Below are 15,235 nucleotides of genomic sequence, written 5' to 3'. Positions count from 1 at the left end.
GACATTCATTTAAGATTTTCTAGAAAATTATCAACAAATTAATTTTAAAATTTTCAAAAATTCCAACACATTCGCAGCATAAACATCCACACAAAGACAATTCCTCGTCGTACATTACAAATCATATGGGTGAGCAATAGCTTACAGCTTTGAATTAGCACATAGAAATTTTTTGTACACACTAACATTGAACATTCACGACCACAACTAAGCACATCATATGTTATTCAATTTTCACTTTATTTTCATGATTTTTTCTTCGTATCTTCATTTTTTTTTGATTCAGTTTTGATGATTCAATGAAAGTCAAAAAAAATGAGAAAAATATCAAATGATTTTATTTGCACATGATTGTGAATTATGAAAGTAGCAAATTTTCTGTTAATTAATTTGATTTTTTGATAATTGCGCAACATTTTTTTCTCTCTCAATTCTCAAGTCAATTTTTGTCAGATACGGTAAAATAATTAATTACGGTGATTAATTAAAATGGAAATTTTTTAGATGAGAAAATTTTCTCGTCGATTCAGCGATGATGAGAAAAATTTCCATAAATTGATTTGAGTGATGAAAAAAATGAGAAGTAAGAAAAAAAAATCTATAAAAAAATACTCACTTTATGTGTTTTGCTGGAATTTCTCAATGATTTCACAATCTTCTGACAAAAGTTTGTAAATTGATCAAAAATTTCGTCACTTATCGTCAACAATGCACTTATTACAATGAGAAATGTTTTATTTTTCACATAGAATATAGATAAACAAAAGAATTAAATAAAAAAATTTTTTCTTTCCTTTTGCACTTTGCTTTCTGAAAAAGAGAAAAAGTTAGTGACTGGTGCTGCCATGGTGGATGATATGAGAAGTTTTGAATTGGATCGAATATTTAGGTTTCGTTAATAAATTGTGAGTTTATAGTTATTTTCCGATTATTACATTTCAATATTAAACCTCCATGAACAATCCTTAATTACCGGATCTTTCTCAATTGGCACATATTGAAATGTTGTTTTGACTATGAAAAGACAACAGTTTACTTAAAGTCAAGGGCCAGTCAATTCATAAATTAAGTTGTTTTCTGATATCCGTTCTATCGATAGTTCATAGTTAATGTAATCTTAAGGCACAATATAGTTAATAGAGCACTGATACTTCGGAGCTTTAATCGTAAGACGTGAAATAACTTCAATTTCGTTTCGATCGCGTGCATTAAGTTTCCCGGGAAATCCCGATCCCGATCCCGATAGCGAGAAAGCATAGCATTAAGAAGTTCAAATAATGGTGGACAACTTTTGTGCTATCTTAAATTTTTGAAAACGCCATGAACCGTTTGCAGTTTTGGTCGAGGTTTTTAACTAAGGTTTGCGGTGAAAAATAAATTATGGAAACCACTGAGTAAAAGGAATTAATCTTCTAGCCTGCATTCTAGAATATCACAAAATTAGCAGCCACCATTTTCACCAATTACTGATTATAGTTTAGCGATTGACTAAGCCACTGTACTAAAAGCTTCAGTTTGAAATCGGACCCTAGCTTCTCCTTTGATCACATTATTGTCTTTAGTTTGATGATTAGAGTATGTCCCATGCCGATCTTCAAGCTAATAATCGCTAAAGTTGTAACAATTTAATCCCAAAGAACAAAACCATTCTGCTACCGATCCACTTTGATTCACTATTTTGTATCAAAAGAGTTGTATTCCTGAAATTATATTTCGACCTACAAATCAACCAATAATTTTTCAATAAATCAATCTCAACTTAGATCCATAGTTCATACATATAAAAATTGTTGAAGTTTAATAAAAGTTAAAATTGCCCTCAACAAGTTTACAATTCACATCTTATGATTCCTCTTGCATGTTCATCAACAGTCTCACCTTATCCCCTCCATCATCAAAAGTTCCTTATCAGTACAAAAGCTTTTCTCCCCTCTCCTTCCGAAAAGCTTCAACAGCTTCACATTAAAGGAAATTTTAACAAACGCGCATCGCCCCACTCTTTTCGAAATTAAGCTTCGGTTGTGCTTCTGCGCATTATTGCTACATTTCTACATTTATCCAAAAAATAAATATTTGATATTGTAATAAACTTGAACTTAATCTGTTGATCATCATCTATTCTTATTTATTTATTAGTTAATGCCGTATGCAATTTCCTGTGAAAATTCGGAAAATCCTTTCCATACCTTACTTTAAATGATGAAGCTGAATTCAATCCAATTTTAGATTTATTTCCACTTCACGATCAAAGACATCTCGAAGATTTATTCAATCCATCAATTTGGGGAAGGTAAATACGATATGTCAATAGTGCAAAATTCAGTAAGTAACTGCGACTTTTCATTCATAAAATATTGAAAAGCATCGAAAAGAAATCCTTCAAATGTCATAAGCAGACATCACAAAACATCGACCTCATCCTTAACCTTTATCCGTGAATGACATTTCAATCTACAGGATGTTAAGATACAAAAAAAAAATGAAGGAAGCTATGCTTTTTGTTTTTTCACTGAGTAAGGAACGAAACGAAATACAAACTTAACAATCCCTTAAGGATATTTTTAGAGTTCCATATCCCATTTCTTATTCTGGATGATGAACAATGAGCTCGTATTGTATTTGCATTATGAGAAATAAGAAAGATAAACGACATGAGAGAAAGTAGAAGAAAAGTCTAGAATAACTGAAATGGATATGAACTATTAATAGTTCGTATGAATATATGATGAATGAGTTGCTATGGTTTGATAGTGAGTCGAAGTAACTCGGTGGCGTAGTGGCTTCATGGGAAATTTTAAACTTTTCCTTTTCTGAATCATGAATCATATGTACAGAAAACGCGATCCAAAACTGGATAGGACAACTTGACTTAATCTCTCTAGTTATTAATTTGATAAAGAGTTGAATAGTGATAAATATTGTGGAACGTTCTGAATGAAATGTCATAAGTCGACTTTGGGTCTAATTGTTAACTAAACATTATGTCAAGATGTTCACTCGGGCAGCATTCTGCTCAGGCAGTAATATCGTCATAAGAGTGGTTCCGGATCCCACTATAATCTGTTGGCAGAGAGCTCCAAGTCGACTCGGATTTTGTATGAAGTCAAGTCGATTTAAGTTGACTTTTCCATACAAAATATGAATCGACTTATAGCTTTGTCTGTAGGTTTAAGCTTGAATCGGAGATCTGAGGAAATCTCTATCATTAAACTGCTTTAAGAGTTCTTATATGTAACGTTTTCTCTCGATTTAAAAGGACGGATGAAACTGTGGATCTTAAGGACAGCTATGGATCTTAAGGACAGCTATGGCTCTTAAGGACAGCTATGGATCTTAAGAACTAACACAGAGTTGACAGGATTCCATTTTAGGGTCCGGACATTGAAATTTGATTGGAGTCCAGTGAATTCTGACAGAGTCCTTCTAACTCTGGTTTGACATTTTGCCACATAGACGGATAAATCCCCGATAACTCATTAGAAGAAGCAAGCAACCAGAAATCATGCGGCCTGTTTCACTAAAGTGAATTATCCTCCGAATTCAGATTATCCACTTCAGTTTTTAGAAATATCTCAAACAATTTAAGAGTTGCAATATTAATAATAGAGCGTGAGTTCGAGTTCAACTGCGGATCCTTTACTGTATTGAATTAACCTTTCTCTGCAATATCTACAAGAATTGATTCAAAAAAGGTTAATTGTCTTTAAAATCTAAATTTAAACTCTTTAAAAATTCAATTTTCAAGGTTCCACAGCAAAATTATAAATAGACAAATTTAAATTCTAATTTTCTGAGAGAGCAAAGAGAGCAGGAAACATCCATTGAAGCATAAAAAAAAGTATTCTTTTAAAATTCAAATTCAAAACATTTAAAATAAATAAGAAATGGAACAATTTTGAATCAAATTAAATACCATTCACAAGCATTCTCATGATTGTCTTCATAATCCTAATATGTGTGTGCATGCTTTTAGAAGCAAGAAAGGGGGGAGACGATGTGAGATCTCAAAAAGTTAATCTACAAAATAAAAGCACTTTAAGCATCATTTTCAACGCATTTCTTTTTTGTTATTTTAAGCAATTGTGACATTTAAACGTAATCGCTTTTGAATTTGCAGTATAAAGGATCCTTATTCTTAAAAAGCAGACAATTTTAGAGCTTCAAAGACATGACAAAAATTGGTTTTATTTGAAGAAAAAAAAAGATGGAACTGAACTGTTGGAAAAAATGATTGTTTTAAAGTGCTTTATGCTAACAGCTTGAAGTGTGCAATCGAATAGTTGACTAATTTAGGATAAAGACAAATTTAAAGGGGTTTGAGGGCAACTGTGCGGCATTTATGGAAAAGGCTCTGTCATGAAGCTTTCAAGAATCAGTTAAAGCTGTTTTTGAAGCACTGAATAGAATTCTCTTCATTGAGTAACCAAAATTTAGCAGTCAAATTGTCATCCGTGTGTAAATGCCAGCTATGCGTGTGTCAATGGTTGTCATGTGGATGACAAACCCAGTTGGCTGACATTGACATATGTATGGCTGTCAAATTTGGGGGCTTATTTGGATTTAGACCCCTTACTACAATCTCCTAAATCTGGCAGCTATATAAATAGTATGCTAATCCTAGTTATGCGTGTGTCAATAGCAGCCATGTGGATGTCAAGTCCAAAACCACATCAAAATCCACACGGCTTGTATTCGCACTCGTATGGATGAAAAATTTGGGTTGCTACATTAGGATTTGTACCCCTTCCCCAAATGGAGTAAATCTGGCAGCTTTGTGTGCGCTAATTCCAGGTATGTGGGTGTCAATACGAGCTACGTGGTTGCCAAATCTACATGGTTGGCAAAGATGAACGTATGGCAGCTTAGTTTAGACAATTTTCGTTTGGTGTTCATAAAAGAGAGCTTTTGCCGTCCTTAAAAGCTTCATAGCTCTGACTACTTCTACATAGCTCAACGTCGACTCGAATTTTGTATGGAAAAGTCCATTGAAGTCGATTCGACTCGATGTAAGATTAGAATCGACTTCGAAATTTACTTCTTCATTTGGGTCACTCGTTTATTAATAAAAATGGTTCTTGAATAAAGCATCTCATGCCTTTAGGACTCAAAACTATAAAAAATATTATATGAGCTACCTAAAATAAATAAGAAAGTCTAATTGCTAATTTTTGTAGAACTTTTACGAATAAAATAAGCCTCAACGTTTATTCTTACCAAAAAAGTTCAAGTTCAAAGAGTCTAAAAAGTCTAATTTATCAAGCCTCAACTTTGGTTTCTTCATTCTTTCTATTTGCATAAATCAGTTCCTAAATGCTTTTTTTCCTTCTTGTTTTTAGTGAACAAATATGGCAAACGTACAGACAGTTGACACAAAAGGAAGGAATCTAAATGAAAATTTTTAATTAGGTATATTAAAAATGATAGAAAATCTTCAAATTTTTTAAATAACGCATTAAAATTGAAAAATAAATTATGAAAAATTTTATTTATTATTGTAAGATTATTCAGCTACAGATTAGATATTCAAGGCTAAGATATTCAATAAAAATGAATAAAATTGAAAGTTTCAACTTCCGCGTGCACACCCGGAAGTTCAAAAACCAACAATTTTATTTACAAATTCACAAAGCTTAAAGTCAAGTCGGATTTTGTATGGAATCGAATCAACTTCTTCATACAAAATCCGAATCGACTTCCAGCTCTGCAAATTCAGTTGAGCTGAGACTTAAACTTCATACATATCAAAAGGAAATCGTAAGCAATCACGTTTGAGAATATTGTCAATAGTAAAATCAAACGTAACGACCATTCGCCATCTTCCCATGTAGTGGGATGGAATATTATTGAGAACTTCTTCCTGAGAATCCAGATATTTCATATCAAATTCCCAATCAAACTAAATTAAATAATAATTTATGATTAATTTTCTAATTAAAATTTGAACAAGGATAGAAAGCACATGGCGTAGAAATGGCGGAAAATGAAGTGCTAGATCAACATGATTCGACTGGAACAAGATTCTGTGAAATCTACTGGATGTATTTGATGAGATCCAGTAAGTAAGTTTCAAGAACAGACTATCGTCGAGAGACGACAGCCTGGGTAATAAGACGTTAGAAGAAGGTGGCAACCTGCGGATTGGACCATCGTCAGGAAGACGACAGCCTGGGTAATAGGCCATCAGAGAAAGGTGGCAACCTGCGGATCGGAAAATGGTCAGGGTCTTTTTCGAGTCATCGCAAGTGCCACCTTCGAAAGATGGACTGTTAAGCATTAAAAACCACCTTATGCCTTATGAACTCCACCCAAAAGTCTGTCAAGCAACAAACTTTTGGCCATTTCTAAGCTGTGTACTTTCCAGGTATTTACCCCTTCCTCGTGTGGACACATAGGAAAATGCTTGCAATAATTATAAAATGGTTGTGATGCATCGTGAAATGTCAAACACAAATCAGGATATGTTCTGTCAAGAGCTTGAACAAACCATTGACCACGTTCATACTTTTCAGTATAAAATCGTCCTGGTAAAACATTAAATCCTGTCAAAAATTTAGCAGTTCCATTCAGAAACGTATGTGTGTCATTTTCAGTGTGTATTTTAAGCTGTGATATGTCAACTACATCAGCTCGTGGAATAATTGGATCATCTGGACAGTTTTCATAATCTGGAAATATAGAGTAATTGTAAAAAATACCTAAAAACTGAACCGAACAGCACAATGCAGGCATTAGAGCGGCGCCATGTCGTCAATATGACACATGTGCCCTGACGGGTGCTCATTTGCAATTTGCTGCATCGTGCCGTCCACAAGTTTAACTTACTGGGTCCAATAATAACTTCAGCTTTAGCATTCACTTCCGAATACAAAATATTTGAGAATATTGTTATAATTAAAAAGTATTTTATGCACATTCTGACTTGTCTGTACTGTATTGGAACTAAATTTCAACTAATGTGTTAATGAGGAAATTCATAAGCTATTATACTTTAATTATCTCTGTGATTTGGTCTAATATCAGCTAATTATAATGTTAAAATCAGCGCGTAATGTAGTTTAGATCCATACTTAATGATCAATAGTGTGTTTTTAATTGCTAGTCTATAGAAAATGCAATTTTAGAGTCATTTTAATGTCATGTCCTGAACAGATGTCGGGGCAGAATGGAATTTGGGGTAATGAGCTATATATAGGCGAATCTGGCAGAGCAAGAATTAGACATCTGTGGTCGGTTGGTTTGTTAACAGACCGGATGCCTAAAATTCTCTATTTTGTGAGGACGTAGGTTCGATTCCCACAAGATCTAAATTTTAAACAATGCTAAAAGACAACTATCTAATTACTTACTTGGCTGGGGCGCACGGGGTCCATTGCAGCGTTTAAAGAACGTCTGAATACAGCTCTGTCTTTCGATAACTTCTGTCAATTTGGGAACTATCTAATTGTTAATCAAAAAAGGAAATCGTGCAAAAATCGATCAAAAATCAGTCTGAGGCCGACGTAATTCCGACTTAGTGCTTGAAACTGTTTAAATCCTGGCACTACTATGTCAGAGTCACCGCGCCAGATTTAAACCGAATCCAGCACTAAGTCAGAATCTCGCCGGCCTTTGTACAAGACTTGTGTCGGATTTCGGATTAATTGACCTATTCATACTATTGATGTATGAATTGATGTACCTGACATAACATCCAAACTATCCCCGTTGTTGCTAATCGACATTTAATCTATAAATCTTGCTCGTTATCAATAAAATCTTTTATGCCACGAAATTTTCAATTTTTGCGTTAAATAATCAAATTAGAGGTGTCTATTGTTGTGTTTAATGTCATGTAATGTCGATTATTAGGTGATTCAGCTTTTTTCTAAACAAATATCAAAGATGAAAATCTGTGATAAAATCATCAATTAATTTAATGTTTTAGAGGTCATTTATTAATTATAAAACGCAATAGTGCAGCTTCGTGACAAAAATCCATTAAATTCTTAGAGAATTTATGATTTTAAATTAGGATTCGGTCAAGAACTAGATTTAAGATGTAAAAGCCTGTGGTTTTTGGATGTATTTTATAGTTCGTCCATGGCTGCAGGTCTGCAGTTTTGTGCAAACTCTTTTAATTAGGTTTTGATCTTAATCCATCACTCTATCCCTAGCTACACACTTGAATCAAGAAGCAAAAAGTAGTGAAGTCAAGTGTGTAGTCCTCCTAGTCCTGGTGCATCTTGGCTTTGACAAGCTGTTCTCCTGGAGAATTTTAGCTTTGCCAAACCGTCCAATTGGTGCTAAACTAACAGATAGGGTTGATTATGAGTGTGAGACCTGGTGAATTCATCCTCGTTAATCAATCAATTGCCACCAAAGGTAAAGAGAATAGTCAACGGACGGATTTACCAACGACAACCATTGATGAGCGCCAATAGATCCACAAGCTCCTCAGTCAAGGAAGTAAGCAAGAAATCAATTCAAAAGTCATCAATTCCATATTCTGCTGCTCTACAGTTTCCCCAAAAAAACATATAAATCCATTCTCTATTGTCATTCATGTGCATTCAATGAAGGACATTTTAAGGGAAGGAAATGATAAAACATTTAATTTGATTTTTTGAAGAATCATGAAAAATTTTCAAATATTTAACTTTTTATATATCTATGGGAATGTAGAATGTACGTATTGTGAATGAGGATTAAGAACTTATGGCTGAATTATCAACACAAAAAAAGGAAAGAAAACTGTAAAGAGTTAAATCAAGTCAAGTCATTCAAAAAGTGACCAGTCATGGAAAAGTTTAAGCATTTGAGTTGGAAAATCCCCCTTTTTTTCCTTTTTTCCTTTTCAAATACTTTGGTCATGATTGAATGAGCATTTTAAAGCTTTCTTTCTGATTCTTATGGATTTTTGATAGAAAATTGACAGTGATTTGACATTTTTATTTCAGTTTTACTAAGCTTTTAGCTCTACATGTGGTTTTGTTTGAGAATTCAATTGTATTTAGGTCCCGAGCAGCACAATCAAACATCAACTGGATATTAACTAGTTGCAACGTATTCTGGTCCACTTGGGAATGGGACGAACTGCAATTTTCGAAAATAGAAAAATTCAGAAGATGACGATGAACCACCATTTCCCAAAGCTGTTAAAGAGCACGATGTACTGTTCGGGCTTCATTCTGAATTGACATTTTTCTAATTATTTCAAGTACTTTCAATGGTTTTTTGGGTGAAATTGTTGAAAATTGTTGAAAATTTTCAAAAAACTCAAAAAGTTTTAAAAAATTTTATAATCAAATTAACTTTTTTTTCAAAAATATTCAACAAATTATCTCAAAAAATATAAATCTCACCAATTTTGGTTTTAAATTTACGGCTTCTTTTTCCTTCCATAATTGAAAAAAAAAAAAAAAAAAAATTTCAAATGATACAAAGAGCTTACATTAGTCTAACAACAAAAGAGTATTAATAGCTTTAACTATCATCACACACATAAAACTTTTTCGTACACTATTTTTCTGTGCTGTTTAAGTAAAACTCATTTTTTTTACTCTCACTCACACTTTAATGCCATTAAAGAAAATTGAAAAAGTTTTTTTTTGTTTGTTTGCCGTCAATAAACCTCTTTTTTTGGTTTTTGTGCTTTTTTTCTGAAGAGTTTTAAATGATATTTATGCGTATGAATTAAAATCTATTTGAAAAGGTCCCGAGCGACACAAAGGAATAAGGTCTGTCTATGCTGCTACTAAGGAATGGGACAACAGATCGTATAACGCAGTACAGGACGTAGTGCCTTTTCGTCTTCAGTGGATCTAAACCTTTATTCAATCCATCTATCTATCTATACCGCCATAAGGTTTCGACTAGGAGGTGGTTTCCGGTGAATTGTCAAAATTTTGGGGAGGTTTTGAGATTTTTTATGAGAAAACCTGAAACAAAAAGTTCCAAAAGAAGCAGCCAGCGGAGTCGAAACCCAAACTCTCCTCCCATAACCTAAAAACACCCATGGTGACTTCAATTCAGTGTTAATGAAAGAACTAAGAGAAATAGGCTGATAATAAAGACTGTAATGCATTTGGTTTTGGAAATCGACAAGCGGTAGAGCCTGTTTCAGGCGACATCAGAGACCATTGATCTCAATTGATCTTTACAGCCAGTCAAGTGAGTTAATTATTAAGAAAGATCTTTAGCAGACCCTTAAAAGCTCCATTTTCACTTCTGTCCCTCGGATCCAATGTTCATTACAAAATTCATCAACTGCCAATGCGCTGCAGCTTATACAAAAAAAAATTAAATTATTTCACACTTATTATCTATAGCATCAAATTTTTAATGAAAAAACTTTCAATGACATCCATGCCTTATTTGAATGAATTATTAATGAATCAATGCAAATTAAGTTTAGAAAATAATTAAAATATTCCATTAACTTTTGTTCAATAAACTGTGACTATATGCATCTATACTTTCGTTATATGCTCCCAATTGGAATTCCAGCAAATTCCATTTTTAAAGTTTTTTTGGCACACATTTTCAAAATCTCTTTAATAGAACTATCAAATAAGTCCCACAAATGAATATTTAAACCATGAAGCTTGTGGAAATTGTGTGAAGATCAAATCACAAAAGAGCACTTCTCTTATTCAGTACATAAAATTTTCACATGTATAGAAGCATGAACTTTTTTTCCGTAAAAAGATTTTACTATTTTATTGCTATCGATTTCATTCAGTAGTCATGCAACAGCACGTGCCCGAATAGCATAAGTCGGTTGATCGATGAAATATTTGGCACCAGGTTGGAGCGACACTGAATTGGTATTGGAATTGGCCAGAGCCACCCTTACATCATGTCAGAACTCCCATCAGACACCGTGCCAGAGTCATCCTGAGACACCGTGTCAGAGTCACCTTGAGACAGCTTGTCAGAGTCACCCTGAGACACTGTGTCAGAGTCACCTTGAGACAGCTTGTCAGAGCCACCTTGAGACACTGTGTCAGAGTCACCCTGAGACACCGAGTCAGAGTCACACTGAGACAGCGTGTCAGAGTCACACTGAGACACCGAGTCAGAGTCACACTCAGACACTGTGTCAGAGTCACACTCAGACTCCATGTCAGAGTCATACTGTGACACCGTGTCATATTCACCCTGAGACACCATGTCAGATTCACCCAGAGACACAGTGTCATAGTTAATCTGAGACACCATGTCAGAGTCACCATATGACACCACGCCTGAGCAACGCTGCAACCATGTCACAGTCACGTTGGCCTAGTTCGAGAATCTGGATCAATTATCCGACATGTGAAATTCGGGATATACACTGCATAACATGTCAATCAATGTGCAGCACCGGACATGAGCTATTTCAATAGGTGTGGATTTTTGTAAATAAGGTCAACTGTTTAAATTATCGCTGATGAATTGTTTGATACATAAAAAAATGACAAACACGCTTTACAGCTACTCTTTTAATAGTGACAACTTGCAGCTTCTATAGAAACAATTTAATAAGATGTTTTAAATCCAAAAACTTCATTCTGCCAGTTCTTATGAAATTGCAATTTCACTTGACAACAAAATAAGCTGCACATTCTCATACTTTTTTCATTTTATTTGATATAAAATGAAACATCTAATAACTGTCGCAAAAATTTCATTCAGTATATTCATCTCTTAAAAAGTTCAAGTCTTTGAGAGCAGTAAGAACAGCAAAACGGTACAGAAAAAATAAACTTTTCCTTGACAAACTCTTTTACTTTTTATCTCTTTATGCTGTTGTCTATGAAAAGACATGTCAAGTTGTCAGAGAAATTTACACAAGACAACAAACATTATGCATGTATGCAAAAGCATGAAAATTTCTTCTTTTAAAGGAAAAAATTGAAGTTTTAGAGAAATAGGTGAAGGAATAAAATGTTATTTAAGTACTTTTGCTTGTAGTTTGCTTTTTTTTTGGGATGTATGTTTAAATTTTTGAGTTTCTGTTCCTACCCGGAATACACGCGGCACAGAAATGGACGAAAATCTGGCTCCAGGCCATTTTGACTCTATCCACAAGCCAGATCCGACATAATCCAGCTCTGACCCACAGTTAAGTCGACTGGGGTCGGATTTTCGATCAGGAGTCAAACCATGGAAATTGCTTTGTGCCTTTCGGGATGGTTTTCCAAAAGTGCCTTGCAATTAGGGATCTTAAAATGACTCATTGTCTTCACTCAACTGCATTCTTTAATTTGTTGGATCATTCAGATTCAGAATCTGCACTAGAACATTCAGTGGCCTATAATTGTTTAACAAGTGAGAGTGCATCTAGGCCCACAGCTTAGGTTAGTATGTAGACTTACACTTTAGACTGGGACCAGAAGCATTCCTTGGTTGGCATTACTATCTGTAGCCTACAAAGGAGGCTGTGAGCCACGTTTCCAGGTCATATAATTCGAAAAAGAACAATTGAAAAATATTTCCCTGTCGAGTCTCGAACCCATGATCATATGATCGGTATTACTATAATTAACTACCGAAGTCCCAAACCATTCAGCCACCGAGCCACTCCAACTCCTTTTATGACTCCTGGCCTTCCTTAAATAGGTTCTATTAAGACTCAATTCCATGAGTTTCCTAAAGGATCTCCTAATTATACAAGTGTACTCAAATAGAACATCCTCAATATAATTCATTTGACTAAAGAGCTTCTAACTACACCGCAGAGCTATAATAATTCTAAAACTAAAAATTTTTGTCTTTAAAAATTCATAAATCACAGTTTTTTTTTTTCAATTCCACTCTTCCTTTTCTGCTGCTCTTTTGGCACTAAAATAACCGAGGGAAAGGTCATCGTATGTCACAATATATATATATATGCTTTTAGTTCAAAGATTAGTCCCATAAGCATACCCTCATTATCGCTCATGAATTTTTTTTTTCTCTCTCTCACTTTACATTGCTTCATACTATTAAAACATACGAAAGATTCACTTGGTGATGGTGATGTGAAGGTCATGTCTAGTGGTAGTTTTAAGATGAAATGATAATGTAAAAGGTAGAAAACTATCGTGTGATGTGGGATTGCTTTATTTGAATTGAGTTGAAATGTGAATTTTTTTTTTGTTTTAAGCAGGTTAGTGCTCTTGTTATATAATCTAAATGACCGCAGAGGATAGCTGGTCAGTTTTTCATGAGGCAGAAGAAAATTTAAATCATTATAAAATCATTCAACTTACTAAGTGGAGTTGCTGGATGTGGATATGAGTTGTGATTTGTGTCCGATCGATACAGCTTCAAATTTTGTCACCATGTAGTCGCGGCAGTAGTTTTCTAAGAGACAAGTGGGAACCAATTCGCAAATTTTGTCGATTTCCACTTCCAAGCTTGTTAGTTTTGGCGTCATGATGACATCATTTTTGATAGGGATAGTCCAGAGGCGTAGTAAGCTTTGGACGAGGGCGGGAGCATAGTTCGATTAACCCCTCCTTTGGATACGACCCTGTGATGCTCTACTTTTGCTGTACTCTCTGTCATTTCTTAATCCTGAGTGCAATGCTGTCTCAAAGTATCGAAAGCTTCACTAACTGGTTTCTTAGACTGTCCTCGTACATCATTACTTACTTTTTTCTTGGCTGAGGCGTACGAGAGTTCATTTCCGCGTGCATTGGTTGTCTATAGACAGCTCTATCTCAACACATCCAATTTAGATCCTAATTTGATGGAGCTTTCTCTTACTGCTTACTTTGGTGAACATACAGATCGACTGTGATAGATGGCCTCTTATTTGGAATCTTACACTAGCTCTTTTGCTGACTGACCTTCGCTACTAAATGCTACATTGTTGGAGCTTCCCCAGGTCACAAGAATAATGACTATAAACTGTTTAAAAATCATAAATTATGAACATAAGTATGCTGTAAATCAGCGACATTTTACCAAAATTTACTTACCTCAAACTTCAAGTTCAAGTCTTTCATAAAGATTTTTGATTGTTTCTTATTGATTGCCAGAAGCTTTAATGGGCATAAAATTCTCTTCACAGATTTTGTGTATATTTTGCTAAGCAACGAAAAAAAAAATGAATAAAATGATATTGCGAAAAAAAAATGCGAGCACAAAAGTAGTGATGATGATGATGATGCCTCAAAGGATTTGCATCTGAAAAAAGAGAGAAAAGCTTTTTTTCTTTCTTTTCTTCCTCAGCTTTCATAGATAAATGAAAGGTCGTAAAGGGCCCACATTGCTCTATAGTTCAACATCATTTTTACTGAGCGTAGAAGGCAACAAAAAAAAAGAGCTTACGAGTGGATGAAAAGAGGAGGAAAAAAAAGAGAACCGGCTGACACAAGCTTGAAAGCGTAAAAGCCATTAAACCAAAAAAGGATCCAATTTGCGTACAAAAATTGTCGAAATGGATAATTCAGTTCAATCTGTTTCAATTTCTTTTTCTTTGCTCTCCTGAATTCAACACGCGCACATGATGCTTCGTGATTCCCTTCAATAACTTTTGTGTTCTCAAGTGAGATTTTCCAACTTCCGATAAGCAGGCAGATGTGGAGAGGACTAAAGTGATTTTATTTCTGTATTGTTTTGTTTCATGTCTGAAATCCTTTGCTTTTCTTAACTTTTAATTTGAAAGTTTACACTAATTCATCTTTCAAAGAATTAGGGAGGATTTTGACGATAATTCTTGCATTATCTTCTTCATCCTTTTCCCACTTGTTTTGGATGATTGTATCTTTTTGTTTTGTATATGCTGTTCTATGATTGATCAATGATGTTTGGATATTTGAAGCAAATCACACTCATTGTTGAAGTAATCTTATAACAAAGAGAGATTTCTATTGTTTGGCATACACGTGACGATATAAAATTGCTTATATCAGGAAGATCTCACTCAGCTATCTTCAATCTTATTTGTTGGGAAACTTTCGTTGATTTGAACATTTCTGGATCTCTTTATCTTTCAAGTTTTAATGAATCTGTAGATTTTGACGTTTAAATTAGATTAAAAAGGAATTTTTGGATTTTAAGCTCGAATTCTTCAATTTGCTTTGTTATTTAGATGACTAAGATTATTTTGATTACTTGCTGCTTGATAGTCCTTTTAGTTTTGAAATTGTACTTAAATCTTTGATAAATCAAAGGTTGCTTAGATGACTTTTTTGTGATGAATTTCATTTAACTTCTAGAATTCTTAATATGTTTGAGATTCTAACAAACTTGCTGTATTTTTCCATATTTCTTTCCTGGATCT

The 15,235-nt window shown here is 34.2% G+C and overlaps 1 protein-coding gene across 1 annotated transcript in view; it reads right to left on the bottom strand.

Annotated features, from left to right (window-relative positions):
- bbx (bobby sox) overlaps positions 1–774 on the bottom strand; it is a 40,920-nt gene extending 40,146 nt beyond the window's left edge. Inside the window, exon 1 of the mRNA XM_070645127.1 lies at positions 617–774. The gene's annotated coding sequence lies outside the window, so the exon portion shown is untranslated. The remainder of the gene's footprint in view (positions 1–616) is intronic.
- Between the last annotated feature and the right edge of the window lie 14,461 nt (positions 775–15,235).

The sequence above is a fragment of the Chironomus tepperi genome, unplaced genomic scaffold (assembly GCF_022539635.2).
Source record: "Chironomus tepperi strain 1889 unplaced genomic scaffold, CSIRO-AGI_Ctep_v1 contig_351, whole genome shotgun sequence".
NCBI classification, from domain to species: domain Eukaryota; kingdom Metazoa; phylum Arthropoda; class Insecta; order Diptera; family Chironomidae; genus Chironomus; species Chironomus tepperi.
Note: the sequence above shows the minus strand (reverse complement) of the source record. Positions and strands in the feature narration are given on the sequence as shown.